The 7,397-nt window shown below is 37.8% G+C and overlaps 1 protein-coding gene across 3 annotated transcripts in view; it reads left to right on the top strand.

Annotated features, from left to right (window-relative positions):
* Positions 1-6,335: 6,335 nt before the first annotated feature.
* LOC106814773 (phosphatidate phosphatase LPIN3-like) overlaps positions 6,336-7,397 on the top strand; it is a 24,845-nt gene continuing 23,783 nt past the window's right edge. For all 3 annotated transcript variants that reach the window (XM_014819125.1, XM_014819124.1, XM_014819123.1), the window contains exon 1: positions 6,336-6,471. The gene's annotated coding sequence lies outside the window, so the exon portion shown is untranslated. The remainder of the gene's footprint in view (positions 6,472-7,397) is intronic.

The raw sequence follows: 7,397 nt of genomic DNA, 5'->3' as shown, positions 1-7,397 counted from the left end.
TTTTAAGAAGGTTCCTGATACCATCCCTGTGCATTCCACTGTTTCGGCGTGTATGTGAACACATTTGGGACTAACAGGGTTTACTAGAATCCCTCCACTCCACCACAGAGTCACCGCAGTAGACGTTAGATGAGCGCTGTCGCTATGCGGCACTTGTTAGTGTTAGGCACTTGGTTATATCTGCCTATGTAGCGGTTTGCCCCACTGTAGGTAAAACTAGAAGTGTATAGGTAATGAAATCTACAAATTCCGGTTCCATATAACCAAGGGTCATAGCTGTAGTGTAGGCCATTGTGATATTCTTACAGTGGCCCCCTAAATCCAAATTGCAGCCAGCAATGTATTTCCACAAAGGTCAAAATGGCATGTTCTCGCAGCAAAATGCATAGATATACCTACTGTGGGCTCGTCTATGTTGCAGAAATTCACTGCAACTCATTTGTATTGCTTTTCTTCAGCAAACCTAAACAGTCCTACGAAACTAGTACTTTCAATGTTTACACAATGTTTACACATAGGGGACATAGCCAAGCGATCACAGTTTTTATTAACAGTTCTTTTCTATGATAGAACAAGTTATAATTCATTATTCGATGTTTGTTCAGTACAAAATTGTGAAATTTGTTTAAATCAAATGTTATCTACGTTACTTATGCAAGTGGCAAACAAATATTATATTGTTTTCTTTCCAGGAACTGTTTGCGTCAGTGTAGGCCTACTGTTAGCATTCTCAGTTGCATCACTCTATGTGTATCTGTATGCTGAAACCCCATCCGACATTCAACTTCGGAGCACATTTCTGGCTCAATAAGAACATTTCATGATGTTTGCATACTGCCAGTATGCTCACAGTAGGTGTATGTAGGCTTTTGGTTGTGAGGTTTATCCACTTAGGAGTAAGGGAGTACTGTCTTGGCTTTAATAAATTCTGACTCTTATGTGCTCTATATATCTGTCTCTCTATGTGTACCTGACTCTATATATGCAGAAGTCTGGGTCCTTGGCTGCAGAGTGTCGTGGTTTGATCGTTTCTGAGAGTAGTACTCAACCATGTGCATAATCTTGTACCTGCAGAGTATTTTCACACTATAGGAGGAATACCTCACTCCATATGTGCAGCGACATGTACACGTACCTTCATAGTATTGTCAATTTGTCATACCCACTCACTCACCTCCAGGGTGTCAGCCAGGGGAAAAAATCAGTGAGTCAGTCTCACCATCTGAGCGAAGCCTGATGCTGCAGGCACGAAGTGCCCTGGGGGGGAGGGCCTTACCTTAAAATGGAGGAAATTTAGTCTGAAATGCCAAAAAGACAGGAATCTGATATGATTTTATATTCTTATAAGCATTGTTGTCAGTTATACAAGGTCAAATTTCATCCGGCTCATCCAAGAATATGCCATCCAAAGGACGGGTAGATGGGTCTCTTGCTAACACACTGCTCACCTCACTCCTGCCACTGGTCACCTCATATTGGTGGGTGCACGTGTACTGTGTTGCGATTCTAACTGTAATCAAAATGTACTTTTTGCACCGGATTCGTTCTATTGATATATTTTTCTTTGCCCTCTCGGTACCCTGTATGTTCAGTAAGAGTTGGTAGCCGCTAGCCATGGCTTAGGTCATGGTGGTGAAGATGGCCTAGTCATGTGACTCATGAGTGTCTTACAATAGTGCGGTAAATAGACACAGAACTTTGTCTTCGCTTATACATAAGAGGCACAGTGGCGCACTGCCGTTGTCAAATTTAACATTGCAGACACTAAGTAACACAGCAGCAGTGAGGTAGACAATATGCTGGACATTATGTATACTAGAAGCAGCAGTGTAGAACATACTCTGAATTTCACAGCATATTATGATATTAATAACATAAAATTAGTAAATTCCTACACGAATTCTATTATCAACCATTGGCTATTTTTAATATACGTAATATCAGCTATTGTTGGTGCTGCCAATGCACCGTGCGACTGTTCTATCCCACTGACGAATTTGCGCATTTGAATGTTTATTTTGCATGTTTTGGACAGAGCTATAATTACAAAAATGTAATTACATGTATATACGTACCTATACTGTTAACTGAATGCTAAATACGTGCGTAATCTAATTAAAACTGGAAAATATAAGATGTTTAAAGCCTTCTCCTAAATTAATAAATAAACGTTCTTGGTCTGTAGCATGCGGTTGGAAAGTTGTGTAGCGCAAATTCGTTAGTGGATGAGCATTTAGTGACGGCACTGGCATTGTAAGAATGTGATTATCAAAAGTTTATAAAACATTGTTTCTAGTGAATGTTGAATCTTGAAATTTTGCAGCAAACATTCAATAATGGCCACCTTTAATTAACGTTTACAATACTGATAATTCTCAAGTATTTTTACTTGAAATGTGCTATTAGAGAAAAATGCTATGTAAAATAAGATTGATTATCGAGAATTGCAATTTAATATGGTCTTTAAATTCACTAAATATTTTCAGTTAACGGTAGTATATATCGCTTATGTAAAAACGTGTACGTATACGTGTAACAAAGTATAACCCACTACTCTTTTTTTAGTTATATATAGCAGTTCGTGCTTACGTTCAGGTTTGCTGTGTCTTATATGATATCCATGGATTTTTGTGTCGTCTTATGTTAATTGTGATTAGATATTTGAGGTACCCGCTATCATTATGTGTGTTCGAGTCAAATGTCCAAGTTTATTTCGTTTTGCTGTAAGGTGCTTTTTTAAGGACTTGTGTCACTATTATCAATTAAACCCACTTGTATAGGCAATCCGCATAGGCTATAACGTTGTTAAAGTCCCTCTATACTGATAGAATTGCAGATTGGTACGAACGCTATGGATGTCGTCGTACTGCGATAGAGGTCAATAAATAAATCCAGTACGCGTTTTATGAAAAGTGTAGTTTATCCGTGCAGTAGCTTGACGTATTGGTCCATCGGAATGTTTTCTTGAGTAAGGGGGCCCCGTTCCACGTTTTTTTTTATTTTTCGGGCTAAACTATGAACGTTAGTTATAGTATTGAGCAAAGAAGGAATTGGCACTTAGTATTGTTTAACATACCGGAAAAGGTATATAATCAAAGGTAGTAGATTGCCTATGTACAAATTGAATGGCATTTAGGTCATGCGTTGGTTACGTTTTGCTATTGGGATAATTTTATGGTGAAACCATTAATTCGCTTTCCGAAGTTTGCGCATAATGTTGAGCCAGCGTCTTCCTTTGTAGAAGTTGAGTTTTAGAAGAATACATGAAACGATATTCATTGAAATTCCCGTATAGAATGATATGGGTCGATTCCATAGGTCGATTCACTAGTGTTATGTGTTTGAAGATATTTCCGTATCTCCTAAAATGTCACACTGTTTGATATCTGGGGGACATTTATGGTATGCACGATCGTTACACTGTGATTTAAAAGATGATATACCAAGTTGGCAGCTAAATGAAGATTGCCCCTATGTAATTCAAATTGGTTTTGAAATGTAACAAGCGCATCGTATAATAGCTTGCCCAATGAGCCCAGATACATTGTTGTTATACATACATATATATGCATGCATGCATGTTATCAGGGGTTAATAATGACAAATTGGGACATTGGGACATCATAATGACATTTGTCATTATTATATGTATCGTAGGTGAATCAGTTTCTTCTAGCGATAACTTCCAAGTTGGTTCACTATTGCCATTGTGATCTCTGAGGTGTGGCTGTCGTGAGAGCTCGTAATATAGGCATAATCCAATTATGAATTGCTTAGCTGATTAGTTAAACAGACATGTCCTTATTCGATTTTAATTGAAACTGCCTTGGGTTAATGATTTTATAGTTTAGTTTATCATCTGTTATATCATTTGTCATCTATATGATGCATATACTGTATAACGCCATAATACCTTATACCTCGTATAGTAATATATACAGCTTCTTGTGTCACGATATCAGGAGTAAGATAATATAGATATATATATTATCTTACTCCTGACGATATGTGTCCAGCTATATGTACGACTACTAATACATCCAACAAAAAGGTTCCCTAATATAACTATCTTCCATATCCAATATTAATATTACTCTGAGTTGTTGCAAATATATATCACTGTTAGCAGGAATTTATGTATACAAATGTGTTAATTTAGTTAGTATACGTATTTTTATAGTTTTAGTGAGTGATGTATGTTTAGCTTTGTCCATTGGAAACACTACTTTTCCCATTTCGGTAACAATACTGTAGTAATTTTGCAAGTAGCTCCAAGAAACGGTCAAGTATCGCACATGTATTGAATAGACGTTTGACGTCACAGTATAGCGTTTGTTAATTTGCAAGTATAACGTTTTTTGCAAGTACTCCTGCATTAGCAATTTGATTAAAAGTTGATACCAAAAAATTTTTACGTGCAGCATCATATTTTGTTTCCGTCGCATTACTATTATCTCAAGTTGCATGATCCGGTGTGTCTATTAATTCACACAGGATAGTGTTACTAACCTCTAAATTAATCCCACTTTTGATGTTATCCATGATTTGGGAGGGATGTACGTCATAGTAGGAAAACAACACTGATCCTAATGCAAAATCACAAGTCTAAAAATAACAGTTTTCAAAATGTACAATTTCAATCAGTTTCGCTGCATCAGTTTTCTGTTCATGGAAAGTTGCATGCTGATTTCATAAAAATTCGTGTGACAGTGAAAAATGGTTATATTTCATTAACAGACTCATTCGCAGAGTGTTACAGTTTAATCCGAGTTGTTTGAAGATATGTTGATTTTATGCCCACTTGGCGTGCACCTGCTTGACCTGATCAGGCCAAGGTCCTGAAACTGGATAAATGCTAAGGGAAATGCGCTTACCTTGTCAAAGCAGAGGCAAGTTATGTGATTATTTGTGTGTTGTTGCAAATTAAGTTTGCTGTTCTCCAAAATAAAAAAAGCTTTTAACATAAACCCATCACGTTGGTCTAATAAAATGTCATATTGATTAATTGCTTCATAGTTACGGTCTATCCAACATGTTATTCGACTGTTCCCGACTTTCCGATAAAGCTCCCTTCTCGATAAAAACCTCTTTTTGTCTAACCCGTCCGCGTTTCTCTTGTCTAATTCTCAGCTAAAATGTTTACATATAAATAGTGCTCATTTTCGGCTGATGTCTGTTCGTTACGGTGATTTTATCAGAGCACATGCCTGACAGCAAAAAGCAAATGCACAATAAGATTTCGCTGAAAGGATAGTTTTTTCTATTATTTGTCATGTTTCATTGAAAGTTATTTACTCGTAGTTGATTTATTATTGCACTTTTTACTTTTTCTTCAAAATACATTTAGCAGCTATATTATCAGGAGTAAGATAATATAGGATATTATATATCTATATTATCTTACTCCTGATATTATTATATACTGACTCTCCGTGGACGCTGTTACGGTCTATACATAATACATATCATAGACAGTTTTTGCTAGCAGCCCGCTCACTCTCAAATATTTGCGATTCGTTGTGACGACAGCGCAAACATTTCTAGAATCGCGCGTTTATCTTTTTAACCGCTAGATAACCCGGTTCACGACGAAACTCGGAAGGTCTGGCCATAGTTATATATATATCAGGAGTAGATAATACCCTATTATCTACTCCTGATATATATATATATATATATATCTACAAACACACGTGTGTTCGTATATATGTATGGTCTGGTAGGCCAGTGGTCGCATTTCGCAAGTCGCGTACGTGTTTAGAGCACAGGCACTCGGGACAGTCAGTAAAAACTGAAAATAATATGAACGCACATTCACAAATAGGCCCAACTATCGTACCTCTCCTCCACTGTTGCGTCACTGTATATCTACTTTCCTTCATAAAAACCAATGTAAAAACTAACGCCGAACGCTCCCGCACTCGCCGCTGCGAGTGTGCTGTGTCGCCATGTGACATTTGCGTTCATGAATATTATTTTCAGTTTTTACTGACTGCCCCAAGTGCCTTTGGTTTAGAGTACGAATATAAAGGATGTAGAGTAACGTTCGTAAGTTCGGATGCATGTAACTCGAGGACTTTCTGTACAGTACGTGTGGACTAAAACATATCAATGATAAATAATGGCTATTTAGTATTACGCATGGACGGCCTGCTGGTATATATGACAACTGCGTGTGTACTAGCGGTATCTGACATCCGTCCGTGGGCGTTCACGGGCGTTTGGCGGTGGGTGGCGCTGTTTCAGTTTTTGCTGGTGAACATGAATTTAGTGTATCCGAAGTAATACTGAACGATTCTCACAGCTGCTGAAGTGTGCTGAACCAATGGCACTCAACTAAAACTAAGAGTAAGAGTAAGTTTGTTTTAGCTGAGTGTGCTGAACTCAATCAACTTATTCGTACTTGGATCCCAAATGGATAAATATCTGCAGTAATAGTAGCAACGTCGAGCAGAATATATACAACACTAGGTATGTCACTATTTGCATGGGTTTTTTGAAAATAATATTAATATTAATAATGTCAGTAGACAGTACTGTCAGTGTCAGTACAGTAGGCTAATAACTAGTCAGTCTAATGCAAACGTTGTACTAGCGGTTGTTTTTCTTCTCCTGAACTTTGGACCAAGGCTTAGATTCGACTAGACTAGAGTAGAGGTCGACTTATTATTAATACTATTAGTATATTAGTATTATTACTTAGTTTTAATTCTTCCTCACACTCATTGACACACTGACACAGACCACAGGCACTTGAAGCGTTTCAACTGTAAACACTCGCCGCCGCCATTGCGCGCACACTGACACATAAATATATACTAGCAGGTGAGAAAGCGCGATCCCAAAAATTCGCTCGACGCTCGCTGCATTTCTCACGATTTCAACACAAATACACATCCAACAGCTTCCATCTTTGTTTCTCCTTCAAGAACAGTGTTCACTTGTTATAAAAACAATGTCTCTGTTCGTAACCGAGCTGTGTCACGCGAAATCACACAAAGACTGACGAAATTCTCGCGTTTGCTAGCACTGCGCACGGATGGTAACGAACTTTCGCCCATAGTTAAAGGCGGCGAAAGTTTGTCAACATCCGGTGCGCAGTCGCGCTTTCTCACCTGCTATATATTTATGTGTCAGTGTGCACGCAATGGCGGCGGCGTGTGTTTACAGTTGAAACGCTTCAAGTGCCTGTGACACAGACACTCGTGCCGTTTCACTTTTAAAATTTTGGTAAATAAACACTAATTGTATTTACGACAGTACGAGTTTGCCTTTATCCTTTGCCTTTGGCTTTGGTGAGTTTGTGGGTTCAAGGGTAGAGAACATGGGTCCCAATAAAATCAATATCATTTACATCATATAAATATAATATTATATCAATATAAATTATATTATAT

This window comes from Priapulus caudatus, unplaced genomic scaffold, assembly GCF_000485595.1.
Source record: "Priapulus caudatus unplaced genomic scaffold, Priapulus_caudatus-5.0.1 Scaffold976, whole genome shotgun sequence".
Taxonomy (NCBI): domain Eukaryota; kingdom Metazoa; phylum Priapulida; class Priapulimorpha; order Priapulimorphida; family Priapulidae; genus Priapulus; species Priapulus caudatus.
Note: the sequence above shows the minus strand (reverse complement) of the source record. Positions and strands in the feature narration are given on the sequence as shown.